At 39.9% G+C, this 18,747-nt stretch overlaps 1 protein-coding gene across 10 annotated transcripts in view; it reads left to right on the top strand.

Annotated features, from left to right (window-relative positions):
• Window positions 1–18,747, top strand: part of NCKAP5 (NCK associated protein 5) — a 379,214-nt gene that overhangs the window by 54,397 nt on the left and 306,070 nt on the right. The window contains exon 1 of one of the 10 annotated variants that reach the window (XM_048309436.1): window positions 1,106–1,170. The exons of the other annotated variants lie outside the window; for them this stretch is intronic. The gene's annotated coding sequence lies outside the window, so the exon portion shown is untranslated. Of the gene's footprint in view, window positions 1–1,105; window positions 1,171–18,747 lie in introns of those variants that run through there. 10 annotated transcript variants of the gene reach the window in all.

Here is an 18,747-nt window from a genome sequence, read left to right as displayed (position 1 = left end):
ATGTCTTTGGCACATAAACTTAAAGTGACAAACACAAGGCTTGAAGGTTAAAATAGAATCTTTAAGAGAAATTTATGCAGCTGATCTACCCTTGTTCATTGTCACAGAACTGGATGCAAAAGTAAAGGAAAAGTAAGTACAGAGAACAGAAAAGATGGTTTTACTTGTGCCTGCAAATTAGCTGGCAGATGGACTGGGAACAAACAGAGGGCAATGATATTCTGTTGCCTTCTAAAAAAGTTGGAAAATTGGCCTATGTTGCTACAGAATCTCAGTAATTTTGCTGTCAGACTTTTGACATTAAAATATTAAATTCTCAACAACTCCTAATAAGCATTTAAAGACACTGATTTGGCTGCAGAGGAGGAACTAAAAATGAAAATGAAGGAAAAAGCAAGAGATAAATGCATGAATTTTGAGATTTATTCAGGAAGGAAAGTTCAGCAGAGTACAATACAAAATCTGGGTGTTACAAAAAGAAATGGTGTTAAGTGTTTAAGTTGAAAGACTCCAGAAGCTGAACTTTGTGAAGTTTGTGGTAATTTATAGTTGCAGATGCCAAGGCTTGGAAGAAAAAAAGTCGTAGTTTTATCTTGGTGTAGGGGAGACAACTGTGCTGAAACTTGGTTTTCTTCAATATTTGGGACATACTAAGGAGAAAAATTGCTGTGGAGCTGTTTGATTGCTAGTGGATCTTTATTTTGGATGGAGCCCCGTGTCTTGATTTGGATGAGTTTGATGATTTGCAGCGTGCACGCCAGGCTCTGCTCCCTGGGGTTTTTGGGAGGAGCTGGCAGGTGCCTTCCCTCTGGTCCAGAGCCACCTCAGCAGCCTCCTGCCTGCTCCTGCCTTTTTCCCTGAAGCACCAGGCTGCACGCAGGGGAGAGGAGCTCGAGTGGTGTGATCGGCTCCTGGCTGCGATCTCAGGCTGCTCTCTCCCTTTGCCCTGCCCCACCAATTAGAGAGTAGAGCTGTGACAGATGTAAGTGCAGCCCCAAAAGAGGGGAGGTCACGGAGAGCTTTGGCTTTAACGGGAGTGCGCACACCCGCTGGGTGTGTGCCACGCGATTACGTGCCTCCCGTGACACGAAGGCTGCGCATCATCCGACTAGCCAGGGATAAGCAGCTACCAAGGGAAATGGATATTCTGGGGACCCTTCTCTAGATCTAGTAAGCTACCAAATGCAGCAGTGTAATTGGAGGCTTTGCCTGCCCAGATGTTAAGAGCAGAAGGCTGCCTGTAACAAGAGATCTGAAGAGATTGGGGTTAACTAAATAGGGATTTTATTGACAAACCTTTTAAAATGCTTCATGCCTTCAGCAATTAAACATAACACATATCCTGAGAAGCACAAGTCTCCTCTGTCTCTCCCAGTTGCCTGATTCCACTTGAATACAATCTTAGGGAGAAAAGAAAGGAAAAATTATGCCCTGTGTTGTTTTATAGTGTTGATATAACTCCCTACCCTGCAAGACCAAGGATGAATAGTGAATCCACCCCCCACTAGGTCAGTCATGGCATCCCCTCAAATGTCCTCTTTTGAATATTGTTGCATCCATGGAAGATTCTAAATTTCTTTTCACAGGCTTGTGAGCATGCCAATATACAAAGGGAATAAAAAAAATCTTTGCAAAAAGATATGTAGGCATTTTTTGACATTTCTTGAGTTTTGTTTTACAAATAGGTATGGTCTTGAATTTTGCTACTTTTGTCCACTTGCTCAAGGTGAATGTGAGATAACCTCAAATCAAAGCTACAGCTCTGTTTGCAAACCAGTATTTTGAGCCCATGTTAAAAATTTTGAGGTTTTTATACTTTAATTCCACCTGGAAAATTCTGGTTTTGTTAATATAATATATAAATATATAAATATACTTTTCTTTTGTTCTTATATATATATTTTTTTTTTGTTTCCTTGCTCATTTAATTCTATAGCTATGATAGATGATGCACACTAAAACTGATGATGTACAATGTTTTGCTTCACGAATTTACAATTTTGATCTTTAGATAAAGTGTGCCTTACTGAAAATTTCAGTTAAATCACAATGTGTTTTGCCTTTGTGGAATAAGTGTTTCCTCATTAAAAACCAAGCTGCCAAAGAACTGGCTAAGTCTTCCACATGGAAAATGTTCTGCTTTGTGCTGTCAAGAGAGCCATGCAAAACTCTGCAGTGTAAATATGTCTTTTGCTCGGGACCCCTGGAGGCAGGGACATTTGAGGGTAGGTACCCCAATTCCAGATATTTTTCTGTTCCAGGGAGTCTGTAGGTGCTTGTCGAGCTCTAATTGCTGGGAATGGCTCTGCTGGCAGCTTGTTCCTGCCTCTGCTCCTGCACCCCTGAGCCTGCATGTGTGCTTTGGCTTTTAGGGCCTTGTGTGACCCAGATAGGAAATGAGCTGGGATCATTGCAAGGCATTTAAAACAATTGGGCATCAACAGCTGGCTTTATGGGAAGCTAACAGTGTAAATCCAGAGAGTTTTTATGATTTCAGTGGGTATTTTTCCTCGCATTTAAAGCAGATCCAAGTAATTTTGGCTGGGAAACAGTTTCCCAACTTATTTCTAGAATGATACCTTAGAGTTTTTCACTATAGTGAAAATCTCTAGTAGGTCTGAAGGGAAAAATTACCTCCACTGTTTCCAGACACCCAATATGTTTTCTCTGTGCTTGAATTTATGAGTTTTGGCAAAGATAACTCATAATATGATTAGGTTTCAGGGTAGTGGTTTCTTGCACTGAATCCCAAACAAACGTGTAACTGTTCAGAAGGCTCCAATGTGTCTTTGGTGATGTAATAATATGGGACATTGCTCTCCAAAATCCTGCCAATCTGTTTTTGTCTTCAGTGTACTATTTATTACACAGTGTATTGAAAGAATTTTTTGAAGTACGATTTAATTCCCAACTTCTTTCAAAGTTTTTATGGCATAAATTGCAGTCCTTGTCAAAAAGAGCAAGATTTGACTGTTGATGACAATTCTTTTGTTTCTATTGCTTTGTAAGTAGATTCAAATATACTTGTTCATTAAAGACCTTTCCTGGAAGAGATGTGCTTGAATCAAATGACTCTGAGAGCTGCAATGCAGAATTCCTCTCAGATTGGGACATTAGACTGGGACAGAACAGGTATTTCCATCCCAGGAAATTTGCTTCAATGCTTTGACATTTTGGTTTCAACTAAAATTTTATTTATTTTTATTTTTATTTATAAATAAATGTGGAAAATATCTCCTCTTAAACTGAATTAACTTTCTTCCCATCTTTGTTGCATCTTTCATGGCCTTAAACACACCATGCTTGAGTGTGCAAACAGAAACCTTCTGACTCACAGCAGGAAGGGGTGTGTGTGTGTGTGTGTGTGTGCGCATTAGATTCATGTAAATTGTCCCCAGAAATTAAACATTTTCTGTTATCCTAAAGGAAATGTATTATTTTTTCAGAATTATATTGTCATTGTCCTTCAAAAATTCTAATTTTTGTTGTGGAAACTGCAGTCTCCTCTGGAGTAGTCTATAGAAAATTCCTGAATATCTTTACTGAAGCTGGAAAAGATGCTGCTTTTACCATTAGCCAGTCTATCTATTGCTTTACTCCACTAAGCAGAAACTTCAGTGGCACTGATTAGAGAGCTATCTCGGGCAGGAAAGTGCACACTCCACATATGTTAAGGTAATAGAACCTGACATTGCAAGTGTTTGCATCTTATCTCATATATGTCTTCCACATGCCTGGAACTCTGGAACTTGATGGATTTGTTCTGATGTACATTTGTATGAGACAAAAATCAAGCTAACATCCTTCATTTATTCTGTAGGTATTTTCATTCAAACGTTTTTTTGTTATCAACTAGCACGTCCTGCCTGTTTCTCCTGCTGTTACTGAGGGTCGGACAGGAGATTTCTCTCATGTTGTGTCTTTGTAAATTGGATCATCTTGTGATACTGAATCATGCTGGTTGTCTCTGGCAAAGCAGCAGGTCCCTCCTAACCCTCTTCCCTGTGTGGTTCTGTTTGATGGGATTCTTACATACTTTCCAACAACCTTGTAATCTTGGTTTCATCTGTGACTTCAAGCTTTCCTTTGAGTACCACATCAACTACATTTTCAAGGCTTTTTTTTTTTCATCTGTGTAGGAATTCAGCAAAAGCTCGGGTCTTGCTGTCTCAGCAGGGCACAGAGGGTTTGATTTATGTCTGGATAACAGCACAGGTTGAATTATTGCAGTAGCTGGTTCACAACCTCCCAGATTGGCTGTTACATGGTGTTCTTAAGTTTGTGCAAAATTCACTATACGTGCTAAAGGACATCCAGTTGAACGTGTTTGAAAGCAGCACACCACACCTGTACAAGGCAGTGAATTATGTTGGAATGTGGCATTGTTTAAACCTAAGAGGTTTTACCTTCCCTCCTCACATGCCCATGTCCTGGACTATCCCACTGTCTGTGTGACGCATGAATGGATTTAATGACTGTAACATACCTCACTGAAGAGGTTGTCTCACAACCCTCACTCACTGTCCTTGAGGGAGTTGGACACTGCTGGTGTCATGTTTCTGCTTCCTTCTGGTGCACAAGCTCTGATTCCTTTCAGAGCCAGTCCTAAGTGACCTGAGAATCTCCTTTGATAGAGGTTATGTGTTTCAAAGGAATTAAGGTTTTTTGCATTTGCCAGTCTAATAGTTATAATCTTTTGATTTACAATTGCTTAGTTCTGCTGGTTGTTAATTGACTAATGACTGCAGATGGATTACTTTGAGCATTTCACTTTGAGCACTTTTTTTACAGAAATGTTGGAAATCTTGAAACACAAGTCCCATTAAGGGGGACATTAGAAACCTTCAGACATCTTGAGTCACCAGTTCCTTTGAAAATCTTAACCAGTGTTACTTCACCTGTTCAGAAATTACATTCACAAAGATGTGCTTGACAGGGGGTTGCTAGCTGAAAAATCCAGCCTTACCTGCCAAACAGAAGTAAAGATTTGTAATCATGCACAGATCAAAGTATTCTTCAACTGCCAAAACTTTGCTAATGCAGATTAGATAAATAAAACTACTTTTCTATCTAGTTTATATAGCACCAAAATTACAGAATCTACTCTTTGAGTACAAAATTAACTTTCTGAAATGAGCAATTATGACAGTTAATTCATTTACATATTAAGATTAATTTAAAAAAAATCCTTTCGGTATTTTAGAGATGTGAGAGAATTAAAAAAAATTCTTTAATGGAGGAATAGTACCAACCCTTAAAATTTTAAAAAATCAGGTTTGTAGTAAGTACATTTAAATTTTTTTCACTCTAGTTTTTGTAGCTACAAGTTTCTTTTTCAGCAGAGGTTCTTCTTTCTTCCAAATGGTAAATACATCCTCCACGTTCTTTCATTTGCATGAAGGAGAGAGCATCAGTGCTTTCTTGAAAAATGCACTGTTCAGAATAAAAGTTACATCCTATTGGGATGGGACAAGCCTGGAAAGATTCTCATTGTTTATCTGAGCTCAGTACCTGCAGAGGCTGGACGGGGCAGAAGGTCAATTCCAGCACTGCTGGAGCTCACAGTGGTGTGAGGGCAGACTGAGTGAAAGCATAACGTGTATCATGTGGGCCCATCTCATATGTAACGCCAGGCCTTTCTAAGGAGGGTGCTGTAGCTGACTTCTCTGCCTGTTATTGACCAGAGGTGTTGCTGATATTTGGGTCAAGGGCAGTGTCTCACTCATTACTCCATTCTGCTGGTCAGGACCAATTTTAGGCCATGGAAAGGGAAGTCCAACACAGCCTGCAGCTTTCTTACCCACTGTGTCCCCAGTGGCACTCAAAGATATGGGCTTCTGTCAAAAAATACTTTTACTTCTTTGAGCCTGAACTTAAGATAATACCCTGCACTGTGAGAAAGCAATGCAGCAAATAAAAAAAAAGTTTAAAAATTAAATTTGTAATGCTTCTTTTTCAAATAATTAAAATACCTTTGCAATGCTTTGCCTGTAGTCTTCTGCTGATGGTGTCAACTCTAGTTTTCACCTTTTTGCACTGCAATGTAGTTATATTGTGCTGTGCTCTGTGCAGATGTGCTGTCAGGTTGGCCCACACACAGAAAGCTCAGTCCACATGGGTCCTAGAGGAGGGATGGAGATGAGGGATCCTATAAGTTACTGCTAGGTCAAGATACTGACTTGAACATACTTCTTGCACTCAGTGAGGAGCATTTGAAAGTCCTACCTGTAAGCCTCAACTTCCCTTGCAGAGATACATGCATTATTTACAACCAGAAACCTCTCCAACCCTTTTATAAAGCTAACCTCCAGTACTTATTTCTGTGAAATTCTGCAGTCCTGATAAGTATATCAGCGATAAGTGTAATCAGCCGAGGTTAGTGATGTCATCCATGGGCTTTTAGTCAGGTGCGCTCATCAGGCTTTACAATATCCAGGTAAAAGCCTGAGAGAAGCCAGTAAGACTCTCAGGTATGAAAGAGTTACTATGAATTAAAACTGTGTTGACCCAAATCCTTGCACCCAAACATTTCTTAGCATGTTTAGCTTAGGGTCCATCTCAGATAAGAGGCAATAACTAAGCCACTGTATTGTCTGCCAGTGGAATTCATAAGTGCTGGAGCTTGCTGAGGTAGATACTCATGGATGAACTTTTAATAGTGTTCAATAATTTCTTGACCTTGGCTAATGGTGGTAAGTGTAATTGGATCTCTTGCGGCAGGGTATAACAGGGTTTCCTGTAAAGGCAGGAGAGAGTTTGTCCTTTCCTGGTACTTACCTTTCACTAAGATCCCGGTACTGTAGGGAGCTGACTCAATAGGCAGCTGGTTTCATGCGTGTCTTGTCATGTGTGTTCCAATAGGATTAAAAGACAAACACTCCAGAGGTAGAGTTCAGTACTTTAAATGCATGAAATAAAACTAAGTTTAATACTAAAACCAATATTATATTTCTTTTCTTTACATTGAGGTTAAAACTTTGGGCGTATTTTGGGTAACGTCTTAAAACATAGAGTTTTGGAGATAGAGGTTTCCAATTTCAAGCCACAGATGCACCTTATTTAAAAGTAGCAGAAAAAAATGGAATTTTGTTGCAAATAAATAAGGGGAAGACTTGTAAGTCTTGTTTGCCTTGTTTTTAATTGTGCGAGTTTGTAATTTCATGACTGGAGACTGATAGGTGTTTTTATCATTGCCTGTAATGCTCATTAAAATACAAAGTCCACTGCCCGGGCTTTGAACTTGCTATTATTTGCATTCATGCACAAACATATGTAAAAATTTATGAAAATGTCAATCCCTACAGGCAAGATAGGGAACATATAAATGTGTGTTTGGATGTAAGCCTGGAGGCACACACAGATGTTTGAGGGACGCTCTGCTGGAGAGTCCCTTCATTCTCCCAGCTCTGTGGAGGTAGGGGATGGAGATCCATGAGGCAGCAAAGGCACAAGGGTTGGGAATGTGTTAGAAACCGCAGAATGCTTGAGAATAGTCACGTAGAAATTAGGGCTTAAAGGTGGTGGGATCAATAGGCCAGCTGAAGTGCCTCTACACCAGTGTCCAGAGGCAACAAACAGCAGAAGATGGGAGCCACTGTTCAGCACCAGTGTGGTAAGCATGGACCGTCACCCTGTATTGGGCACTGGTGGGGCTGCACTTCAAATCCCGTGGTCACTTTTGGTCCACTGGCTAAAAGAAACACACTGAGGTTTTGGAGTGTGTCTCCAAAGGGCAATGGAGCAGGTGAACGGTCTAAAGCACAAGACCCCAAAATGGTTATCAAGCACTGGAACAGGCTGCCCAGGGAAGTGATGGAGTCACATTCCCTGGAGGTATTTAAAGGACAAGCACATGTGGCATGTGGGGATCTGGTGGACTTGGCAGTGCAGAGAGGACGATTGGACTTGGTGATCTTAGATGTGTTTTCCAACCTAAAGGATTCTTTGACATAATATACATGTAAAATCCCTTTTTGGGTGGTCTGGGAGCATCAGAAGAAACTGTTAGGTCACATGCAACCTGAACCAGTTGTTGTTTATTTGGAGAGCGGGTTAGGTAGGTGGGTTGAGGCAGGCAAAAGGAAGGAAGTGACATAAAGCTTAATGGTAATCAGCACACATCCTCCTTTGCTAATCTATATGTTACAGAAGCATTTTTCTGTCAGCCTCCTTTTCAAAATTAAGCTTTCAGCTTAAAGATTCAATGTAAAGAAGAGACAAAGCCTGATTTCACCCCCATATGCTTCAGAGTAAATCAAGCATCATTTTAAGAAAGTCAGTGAACCAAGCTCTTCTGTGATATAAATTGGCACTGATGATAATCAAGCTAATTCAGTTTATGCTAAGTTAAAATTAGCTGTAATTAAGAGCTTAACAGTCAAGAAGGTGTGACTAAAATCAGGTCAACATACAAGAAACCTGAAGTATTTCCTTTTGCTAAAGCTGTTTAAGGACATCTTTGAGGCGTTGCAACGAGGGGCAAGGTGGTGAGGTTTCTACAGATGGATGCTGGTCTGACTGAAGGCATAAGCCTGGCTCTGTAGCTCTGTGAAATTGCTTTGTTCTGTCAGTGGAAATCTCATCAGCATACTCTTGTCTCTGGCTCTCATGAATCTCCATCAGAGGAAGAAGTGTCAATAGCTTAAGCACTTAAGCCTTTTTCAGTGTTTTGAACAGATTGCTTGGTTCATATAGCAACTTCAGAAATCAAGGGCTCAGTGTAAGTATCCTTCCAATCATTGTAGCATTCTGTCTGGGTTCAAACGTCTCATAACTTGTAGGTATTGCAAGTCCTCTCCTGTATCAATCGAGAGCATGAATATTTTCGTGCCTTGGCTACACAGTCCTTGTAACAACTTACAGTGTCTTATCTATACATCCCTTCTCAGTCTCTGATGTAGGAGTCAAGAGGGTGAGTGTTACACAAGATATAAAATGTGTTATGTTAAATTTCCCTTTCCTTTGGGAAAAACCTATAAAGAGTGAAAATTACTAATTACCCATTTTCAATTTCCTCAAAAACTGTAATGATTTAACCAAAACTGAGGAGATTCCCTATATTTTATTGGAGGAAAGCATTTCTTTCTCAGATTAGTGGTGCTAGGTGAAATGGTGTCTGCTAAGTTTCTCCCTGATATTTGTCTGCAGTGGAAGGAAGTGCACCATGTTGGATGGTGCTGTTTTTCCTGACCATAAGCTTGGCCTGACAAACCTCTGTTCATGTGCAGTTTGCCAGTAAGGCCTTCTTGGGCTCCTGAAGGGGAAAAGAAGGAGATCTGTAGTGCTCTCACCTCTCTCAGACATCTACCTGGCATCAATTTCACTTGTCCAGAAAGCCTGAGAGTTCAGAGGATGGAGCTGGGAGCTAAACAGATGTGATGCTTTCATAAAATATCATGTGTTCTGCATTGATGGGGGAAGCCTATTCCAAGGCTCAGAGGAATAATCTGTCTTTTTGCTTTCCAAAGTTTATTTCAATAAGGCTGAAAAGTAAAGGAATAATGCAACAGTGCAGTGGTTAACTCGGACAAGCTGTGTTGAATTGAAGAAGTCAAGACACTGGTGTTTGGTTGCTCAGTTGGTGTTAAATTTTCCCAATGTGCACACAGGATGTGTCAGAGCCATGTGGTAACAAAGGCAATTAGTTGTGCACAGGAGATAAGCTCTGAGCTGGTGCTCATTGTGTGTACTTAGGGAATAGCAAGGTAATATAACACGTGCTGCATTTCCACCTGCAGTGCTCCTCAGATCCCCTAATTTCTGTGTGTTTAGTCTGAAGATTTCCTTAAGAAGCAGACTGATTTACAGGCAGCCTGGATTTTACACATTGTATTGGAGAGGAAGTTTGCACAGATTGAAAGAACAGAGCACAAGGCAGTGCTGGATCCACTGAGCACAAACATGCCTCAGTGAATAGTACTCCCTAAGCTTATTTAGCACCATACACTGCAAAATGCTCTAAACAAAGAACAAATTGCTGCTCTAAAGAGCTTCCAGACGTAAGAACCTGAATCCATATGATACAGTGAATAATCTGTGCCAGATAAGCCTTCTAGCTGAAATGTTCAGAAGAAGTTCTTAATTGGAAGGAGCGAGGGGTTGTAAGTGGGAGTTATGTGTATATCATTAGCAAGAGAACAAATGTCTCCAGTTTTAACTAATATTGACTACAATAAATTAAAATCAAAAGGAACAAACTGACACTAGATTTGAATCCTGAGATGAGTGTTAATTTGAATTTTCTTGACGTACCTGGCTTGTTTCATAGTCTTGGGATTACTTAATTGGACTCTTTGTGCTTCAACTGTTTTATTTTAAGAAATTTCAGGTTATTAAAAATGTCAGAACAAAATAATAATAATAATAATAATAAACCAAAACAAACAAATAAACAAAATAGTAAAAAAAACCACCAAACACTCCCCCCCCCCCCCCCCCCCCCCCCCCCAATCCCTTTGAAGTCAGATACTGTTAAAATTTGGTATTCTGTGACTTTGAATGGAGTTTATTCAAGCATTGCTTTCAGCTCTTCCTTCAAACATGTTGCTGTTGATGGGTACCCTGTGATGCCTCTGAGGTGAAGCTCTTTTTTGGGGGTGACTTGCTGCCATGGAAGTTCAGATTTGCAAAACTGCAGAGTGGATGGAGGAGAGGGTTTCCTCACCTGAGACTTAAATGCAGGTAGTTGTCTAAGGAATGCATATATTGTTCTCATTTACTGATGCTCAGCTTTGATGGGAGAGAGAGAGTTATGGAAGGATCCAAGGAAGGAAAAATATATTTAAAATTGAGCCCAAAACCTTGACTCTGCAGTGGTCAGTGTAGCATTGCATTATTGTGCTTTGTTGAGACATCTCAAGAGCCCGTGTGGCAGTGCTGATTAGGCACCCATTGAAATCAGTTTTAAGGAATGCCAGAGAAATGATAAGATGAATTATACTCAGTGAAAGTACAAGGACAGACCATTTTCAGAGTTTGTTTTTTCATATTCCAGTCAGGTAAGAAACCTCATTTTCTAGTGGGAAATAGAATTAACTTCTCTAAGACCTCTTGAAATCTCTTGTTCATTTAAAGTTTGTATTGTCTCTTCTCTGATTTACTGCTCTCTCATGCTGAAGTTCCTCTCCTGCTGTGGGGAGGAAAATACAGTACTTAGGGAGAGACTTTAGATTGACTCTTAACTCTTTATGTTTGGGTAATTTGCAGGTTGAAATGCTGCCATGTGTAGTAGCCAACATTTCTCATCTCAGTCTCTTTCCTCAATGGAGCTGGTCTTACCTTTTTGCAAGAACATATATTGCAATCACAGGTGATTGTGGGTATAAATCTCATGGCTGCTTTTTTCATAAGTAATCTGAGCAACTTGACTGTAAATAATGTCAAAAATGTGACCTTTGTCCCTAATCCTGCCATTTTGAAAAAGCATTTTGAGGGATGTTTTAAAATACATTTCTGTATACTACAGCACTGCCAAATTTACAGTTCAGTCCTTGCTTCCATAAGCTTTTAAAGCAATAACATTGACAGTTCAAGCAAGCAGAGTTATTCAGTTCTGTGCAGATCCTGAGATTCAATGAAATTATGATGTCAGGGAGATTCAAGCCTTGCTTTAGTCAACCAAAAATATTGTCAGAAAACAAATAAAATCCAATTTTTCTACTGAACCCAACCATTTTATCTCGTGCATCCCAGCATTCTTCTTGGATGTGACGAAGTGAGTTAGGAACGCTGTTTTATCAAATACCATTCCAACTGTAGAATCTCATATCATGCAATTGGAAACACCTTTAATGTTTTGGTTCCTTGCAGTTTTCTATGATGCCCACTGTAGGAAATATTTCTGAGGAAAACAAGCAAAAAGCCTGTCACTGAATGGATTCTGTTTGTTCAAAGAGTCAATGACTGTCCTTGCTGCAAACCCTGTATCTTCAGCTTCTCAAAAGATAGAACTGCAAGAAGAGAAATTGCACTCAAAATAAGCTTCTGTGAGCACTTTTATATTAAACCTGAGTTTTTCCACAAGTGTTTGTAACAAGTACAGCACTTAGGATACTTTTTTTCTCTAATGATAGAATAAGTAAATGAGCACAGCTTGAAATTTGGAGGCTTTTCTCATTTAATTTATTTAATGTATTTATTTAACATATCAATGTATTACAGCTGAAACTATGGAATGTTTGATGGAAATTAGTATTTGGATTCACCATGACTATAATTAAACCAGAATTGATGAACTTAAGCCATGTTGTCGGTAAGAGCCATGGGAGAGCAAAATGGAAAAATTATGTCTAAATCCATCCAGTAGAGACAATGACACTTATTTGCCAGTAATTCCACTACAGTTTGAGGAGAGAAGACGTATTATATTTCAAACTATGCCTATTTCCTTAAAAGTTTACAAAATATAAATTAACTAGGGCTTCCTTGGAGGATGAGTTTTGTTCCAAGGTGCACAAATGGTCTGGGACTGGAGTTTTTCAACATTCCAACTATTTTGCAAGTAGAGGAAGCCACCAAGGTGACAGGTTGGCACAAGCACCACTGAACAAAGCAGGCACTTACACGTGCTCTTCACCTGGTATGCTTGGTAAGAGTTTAGGTGTGTAATAGTTTAATTTGATCCATCAGCATGTGCTTAACAGCTTCATGTGTTAAAGCAATCAGGAGAGGAAAACAAAGCATCCAGCATCTGTGCGGGGCCTTTCAGACAGCAAACAAATGGCTAATAAACCATTGACCTAAACCAGTTGCTGCCAAATGGGCATACCCAGGGGGCATCAGTACAGCACAGGATGGAGAGAGGAAAGGCACCTTTGTCAAGCTGCAGCATTTCCACACATATAATGAAGGAGGTAACTGCAGTACTTTAAATACCACCGAGTTGCAATTTTACAGAGGAGTACAAGTCTCTGAGCTACACAGGAGGCACATTTGATATGGTGGAATGTATCATTTGGTCAAATTAGGATGCCTGGGGCGTGACAAGTTATCATCAAGGCCTCTCTGAAAAGAAGTGAAATTAGGAATCCCCTGAAAAAGTAGGACTGCCAAAGGAACCACCACTGTCATCATGGGTGACTGCAGGAGGATGGTGGTTGTGCTTTGGTGCAGATACAGGCCATGCGTTTTGAAGGATTTTGATGCCTGAGCAGAAAAGGAAAGGTCAGAGCTGTGAGAGGGCCTTGTTTTCTTGTGGATATCCCCACTGTAGCTTTGGGATAGACTGGGTGTTTTGGGAATGGACTCCCCTGCTTGTCCTGTAGCCAGCAAATGTCCTCAGCCTGGCCACAGAGAAGTGACTCAGAAGAAGACCCCCAGGTGGGAATTGGGAAAGCTCTGCAAGAGAGGACTCATAATTGGGGTAGCATCTGTTGCAATGGGCTACTGTTCATTTGCTTAAAATGCAGCCAAATTGCAGCTTGTGGTGAACCTTCTCATATGATAAATTGGCCCCTGTTCTGGATAGCTTGGCATGGGCACTTCTGTTATGTACTTTCCTGAAAGAAGGAGATGATGCTGTGGGGTTTACTGTGATTTCTCTGCTGTAAATTCATGCTTCTAGTGTTTTCTTGTTTTTCATTCTGCTTATTTGGCATTGTTTTATTCCTATGAAATAAGGATAAAAGTAATCTTAGAAGCAAGGTTTATACATTCTCCAGTATTCAAAATACAAAAGGCTTGCCAAACTTATTTTCAGACTGTTTGCTTCCATTTTACCTCCCTTCCCTGATGATGTTTCTAGGCAATATAGAACTGTAGATCAGCAGTAAGGAAAGGCAGTGTGGGCTGCATCCCCAGCAATGTTTTGATATTTTACTCTTTCTGTAACTGTGAATTACACAGAATTTTCTTTTGTTCATGACAAACAGGCAACATGGGCTACCCTAGAAAACAGAGAGGCGTTGGGTCTAGCCTCAGAAAGCTGACAAACGCTCCCCTTTATGTGGCATTTTCTATTAGATCTGGCAACAGCATTAAACTAAAATGCAACTTTCAGGCAACCTTCTTGCATGTTCTATCAGTCCCAAATTGCCAAAAAAAGTCAGGAATTACAGTAATTCAGAATATAAAATTGAATTTTTAGGGCAGCTGACTTTTGTCTCTGCACAAGGCTAACCCAGATTTCACATTACCAAGCTGAGATGCTTCAAGTCATATTAGAGATTTCTAACATCTTCAGTCAGACCTTGTATCTCTATCAAAGATGCTTATTTGAATGTGGCCATCTGTGAATTGCTGACAGACTTTCTGAGCTCACGGCATATGTTTGTGCAAACAGATATAAAACAGAGCATAGAAAAGTGTGTGTTGGAAGGGTGGTTGTGAAAGGGATTGGCTCATCTCTTGGTGAAGGTTCCAGGACTGGGCTGGACTGTGGACTTAGGTTTAAGCAGATCTGCTGTATAGCTGGTCTTAGCTCAGGGCTTTAAGGCAATGGCTCTGTGCTTGTAGATATAGCCTGAGAGAGTTGCTAAATGAGCAGATAAATGAGGATAAGGGCTTGTAAGCAAATTCTGCCCATTTTTAAACATGGATAGTATAGAGTTAACCTAGCTTTTACGGTCTGGAATGGAGCAGCCAGTAGATATCCTCCTTTTAACCTTACAAGTAGTCTCAAGAGCTGCTTCAGCAGGCAGAATCAAGCATCCCATATTAGTTCCCTCCTCTGACTGGATTACCGAATGAAATTCTGTGACCTTCATTATTCAGGAGGTCAGACTTGAAGATAATGGTGGTCCTACTGCTTAGGAAAGCTACTACTTCTGCAGTTCTAGAGGGTTAAAGATCAGGAACTGGATTTTGCTGTCATGGCCTGGCATTCTCTCTCCTTGTTATTCAGCTCTGTAATGCTGTGAAGCCACACTATCACTCCTGTGATTCCCAGAGGGGAAAGAGATTTGCAGCATTTTATTATTCTTTACAAGCAAAAAACCAGAGAAAGCAAGATCTGGCATAACTTTTCAAAGATGATGGGCAAAATGCAAGTGAAAAAGAGAAACTGGTAATTAGTGGCTGCTTTCAGTAATAGCTGTGCTTTCAGTGTGGTTAATTCTGGGTCTCATTTTCAGCCTGATGGTTTATACCTTTCCTCAAGTGCTTTGCAATGCTGTGAGAGTGCTCTGGAGGACAGGGTATCATTATTGTGTGTCACTTCTATTTTCTGAGTAAAAGTGACTACCAATGGTTTTGCATATGGACAAACTTTCATCCTCCCCAGTGGAAGGACTGTGTGCAGGATAGGTGGAAGCAGCATGAAGGGAAGCAGGGCAGTTCAGGGAAGAACCCAGGCAGAATTGTTTCACCATCTGGTGCAGCAGCCAGTTTCCTTGAGCTGCTCGCCTTCCCATGACTTTTGGGATGGAGGGAAGAGCTGCTGTACTTTTAATAGAAATGTACCAGCTTTAAAATTCCTTTGACCTTTTGGCTGGAGGAATATGCTGTACTGAAAACACTAATTTAAAACCAAGAATTTCTAAAAGAAGTATGAATAGTATGAATGAGAGGGCCATTTCAAAGAACAAAGATGCTTTAATATTTATTTTGGGTTAAGCTTGTTTGTAGAAAATCTATCTGTTCCTCTGTTCTCTCTGGACTAATACATCAGATTGTGACTTGTCTTGTCTGCTTGCATTAATAGCACTGCTTTATGATAAATGTTACAACACAGCGTGACTCAGATGAGTCTCCTCATGCCTTCAATGCAGGACCATCACAATGAAACCTTAAAGAATGTGCATCTTTTGATTTACCACTCCATCAGCACTGTGCTGATCCTCCAGCCATTTTTAAAGCTATTTGTTTTATCTTTGCCGTGTATTGCTTTGCTTTTGCTTTTAGAATCCCAATGGAATTTTCAAACTGATCTATCAAAGGCCAAGGTGATCTGCTATGAATAAAAGAAAAGAAATAGGAAGAAGAAAAGGGCGATGTTAGAAACCTGACAAATTGTATCATGTTCTTCACATTAGGGCCAAAACTCAAGAAGAAAAATTTGATTTTTAACTATGGATTTTCCAAGACAGAGAAGTATTCCAAAGAAGACCTGGGAAACTGTTTCTGAGAACTGTCCCAGCCAGTGCAGACCACATGATGAGTCTAAGAACAATGTCTTTATCACTTTGTTTTGTATCCAGTAGAATAAGAGAATATAACTCTCCAACTCTCTCATAAGATATAAAATACCAGATTAACTTTCTTGCTAAAATGTATCAGGTTTTTATTTATAAAGGTCTCTGGCATTTCCCAGTTCAGCGTAGGAAAATTCTGAAATGAGTGCTGAGACATGTCTTGCCAAAATCTGTTTGCAGTATTTACACCCACTGGGGTATATCTTGGACTGTACCATTGACACATCACGGGGAGATTGCCTTTCCCTAGGGCAAGCGGCATAAATGGTGGAACATCTCCTGAAATGTGAAATTTCTTCAAAGAGGAGCTATAGGGCATGAGTGGAGTGAGCACAGAAACAAAGCTAGGAGCTTGTTCTAGCTAGAATTTCCCTATCCCAGAAATAGTAATACTTAACCCAAAAGGATTAGTGAATCATATTCAAATGAAATTGCAATGTATGAATATTGTGCCAAATTTCTATTAGCTATTTTGAAGTTACACATTTTTTATCATATAAAGCATGCTGAAATTGTTCCTGATCTCCTGCCTGCCTGTTTAATTGTAACCAATGTTGACAGCAAGAGCTGGTAGAAGCATTCTGAATTAAAACTAAAAATCAATGCAGAAAAACCCCAAACAATTTCTGTAAAATAATTAATTTATTTTGTTGATGGACTCCATTTTCAATACACTCTAAGTCCTGTTAAACAAAGATAACAATACAGTAGACCTCCACAACATCCAGACACCTGAGGCAGGCTTTTCTTTATGAAATTCAGGGACTAGACTGTCCTCTCATATTCTGTCTCCTTCACTTTCTGTATGTACACACAGACACATAATTATAAATGACATGTCATTTTTTGAGAGTAGAATTTGGTTCTGAGTTAGGTGCAGTGTGTTTATAGAACTAATGGCTCTAATATTTCTTTTGAAATGTTATATTCTGTCTCCTGTTTCTATTTTGCTCGCCCTCTAGGTAAGAAAAACCATTTATAGTCAACTGATATCAAGCAAGACATGGCTGTAGTGATTGTATGAGTTAGGAAAACTGAAATTGAAGCTAAATTTTTTAGATTATCCTCTGCTCAGCAGGCAATGCATGTACTGTTGCCAAAAGAAGAAATCACTCTTCAAAAGGAGAGATATATATTTTGGTTAAAGGTCTTGTATGCACACAAGCTATGCGTGAAAGTGGCAAAGGACTTAATTTTACTGGCAAAAAATAGCAGTTTTGCTACAAAAACCTTGACAGTGTATCATTTGAAGAGATACCACTGCTCAAAAAATCTTGTATGTTAGACTGATAATGCTCCAATAGTAATATCTAAGGATGAAATAAAAATCAAATGAAAATGTGTGTGGAGCTACTCTACAGATCTGTTCCTGTGTGTGTTAGAAATGTGATTCTCCACATACTGAGGAAAATACACTTCAGTGTCATTTCTGGTGCTCTTCTTGCACTGTGTGTTACAGTGTGTAGTAAAAGGTCTCAGAAATGACAGAATGGAAAATTCTCTTGTGTTTTACAATCTTTGTGCTCTTCCCACTTTTAGATGAAAGAATAGAAGAGATACATGATAAGAGAAAGGGAAACGAGGGGAAATCTTGGTTTCTCTGGAACTGTATGACTTCAGTTGTCATTGTCCTGTGCTAGTTATAGCCCCCATTTGTGTCTGGGTGTGCTACCTTTTGTATTTGTGCAGGCTAGAACAGCAAGTCAAGAGCTGCTGGGACTCAGAAAATCCATTTTGGCATTAAGCAATTGTATTTTCTCAAGTGAGATTCAGCTCACAAGTGGAAGGGATGCCAGGCACTCAGAGATACTGTTCCCTGCATTCTTCTCTCTCCCAGCTGTGTTTCCTTCAGACATCTGTGGAACTTATCCATGTAGTTGTGAGAGAGAGAGGAGCAAAGCACATATAAGAGTAACGAAAAGTTCTTACTGTGGCCCTTGAAGGGCATGTGGAATCATGAGCTTATGTTGACCTGTCCAATTTACCAGACCTTTAAAAACTAATTCAACATTACTTGATCATTTCCTATTTGTGCAGAAATTGTCTGCATTTGCATTTAATGTATTTAAAGGTTGTAGGTCCCTTGAATACAGCAGAGTCTAATTGAGAGAGATGATTTTTGAATCAAACCAGTCTAATCTATTTTTTTCTTTATGATTACCTGTCTCCCTGAAAGTCCTTTTTTATCCAATAATTTGTAACTCCTGTAACGATACAACGTCCATTGCCTGGAACAGAAGGCACTGGTTTAGCAGAAGAACACAGGCTGCCATGTGAGGCTGTGCAGCTGACAGCCTGATGCCATTAAATCTGGGCTGGACACTTCAAGGCCAAGAGAAGTCTTATTGCTGCTGGTGTGTGTTGTGCCCATGCTGTGGCTATGAGGTCCTGCTGCTCTCTGTGCTGAGAAGTCCTCTGAGGGATTCACAGGCTCAAGGCAGGAGTCATGGTGTTGGCTTGTTCTTTGACTGATACATTCAGTCCCCCAAAAAACACCATAGAAGCCCTCGTATTGAAGGCACCATAGAAGCCTTTCCACTGGGGTCTATCAGAAATTTTCAGTTTCTTCTCTGTAGCTAAATATCCCATTGTGGGGTATTCCCTCAAAGAAAAGGAAATG

Source organism: Corvus hawaiiensis, chromosome 7 (assembly GCF_020740725.1).
Source record: "Corvus hawaiiensis isolate bCorHaw1 chromosome 7, bCorHaw1.pri.cur, whole genome shotgun sequence".
NCBI lineage: Eukaryota > Metazoa > Chordata > Aves > Passeriformes > Corvidae > Corvus > Corvus hawaiiensis.
Note: the sequence above shows the minus strand (reverse complement) of the source record. Positions and strands in the feature narration are given on the sequence as shown.